At 34.0% G+C, this 1,565-nt stretch overlaps 1 pseudogene; it reads left to right on the top strand.

Moving 5' to 3' along the window:
• The first annotated feature begins 842 nt into the window (after positions 1-842).
• Positions 843-1,301, top strand: LOC140628430 (small ribosomal subunit protein uS12-like; annotated as a pseudogene).
• Positions 1,302-1,565: the final 264 nt, after the last annotated feature.

Raw genomic sequence — 1,565 nt, 5'->3', positions numbered from 1 at the left:
ACCTGAAAATTTTACCTGTGGTCAAAACTGGACTATGTTGAGTAACAAAATAAATAGCATGGTATTAGATTATAATTTAAAGCATAATATAAAAATACATCAATCTTTACTGACATAAGGAAGATAATAAATAAATGCGGAAGTAGAGACAAATCTTTCTTGTAGACACTATGTAAATATTATATGTTGATTCTTTTCATTCCAGAAGGTGGAACTAAATTTCCCTGAATGTGATCTGGATTTAGTGACTCTTTCCCAAAGATTATAGTATGGAATGGGAAAAATGGTAAATTTTAAGTGAGAAACTTGGTTACTCTTACCTTAGTCATCAATGAAGGTCATCATCGCTAGCGAGAAGTCATTTGAATATTATATACCTCTTGATTTTACGATACTTTCCAAATACCAAATGTACCATCCAATCCTGTGTTGGACAATTCATAACTGTATACCTCAAAAATGTGAACTTCATTAAAACTAGGAAAGAGACAATGGTCTACACTTAGGAAGAGTTAAGGCAACTAAGTGCAATGTGTTAGCTTCAATAGGATACTGGGACAGAAAAGGATGTTAATAGAATAACTCATGAAATTCAAATAAAGCCTGGAGTTTCTGTCATAATAATATTGCCTTTGAAATTTTGAGAAATGTATTGCAGCAATGTAAGATCATCATCTTTTATAACAGTGTGAAGTATTTATAGGATACCTTTGTAATTTTTCTATTAATGCGTGTATATTAAGAAATTAGATCCTTTCCGCTTAAGTCTGGGAACAAGATATGCATGTTCTCTCTTTTCAGTCCTATTTCACATTATGCTGTGACCATGATATCATGGTCTCCATACACCCAGGAAGATCCACAGCCACTGTCGAGACAGAAGTGGCATGATAAACAGTACAAGAAAGTCGATTTGGGCACAGTCCTGAAGCCCAACCCTTTTGGAGGCGCTTCTCATGCAAAAGGAATTGTATGGGAAAAAGTAGGGGTTGAATCTAAACAACCAAATTCTGCCTTCAGGAAGTGTGTCAGGGTCCAACTGATAAGAATGGCAAAAAATAAAAAATAAAAAATAAAAAATAAAAAAAAATCACAGCCTTTGTACCCAATGATGGTTGTTTGAATTTTATTGTTGGAAATGATGAGGTTCTGGTTACTGGATTTGGTCCCTAAGGTGATGCTGTCGGTGATATTCCTGGAGTTCTCTTTAAGGTTGTCAAAGTAGCCAATGTCTCTCTTTTGGCTTATACAAAGGCAAGAAGGAAAGACCAAGATCAGAAGTTTTGATGGTGAAAACGTGACAATAAATTTTCATATACAAAAAAAGAAAACCCCACAAAACACCTGAGTTTCAATAGTCACAGTCTTTTTATTCATTATTTGCAAAAAGTAAAATCAATACAGATACCCCTCAATATGTGCATAGATAAATGAACAATGGTATATTCCTAAGGTGGAATATTATTCAGTGATACGAAGAACTGACCCATTCAGCTGAGAAAAGATAAGGGTGGATCTTAAATGCATACTACTTAGCTAAAGAAATAATTGTGCAAATGTAACAT

The sequence above is a fragment of the Canis lupus genome, chromosome X (genome assembly GCF_048164855.1).
Source record: "Canis lupus baileyi chromosome X, mCanLup2.hap1, whole genome shotgun sequence".
Lineage (NCBI taxonomy): Eukaryota > Metazoa > Chordata > Mammalia > Carnivora > Canidae > Canis > Canis lupus.
This window is presented reverse-complemented; position numbering and strand designations above follow the sequence as displayed.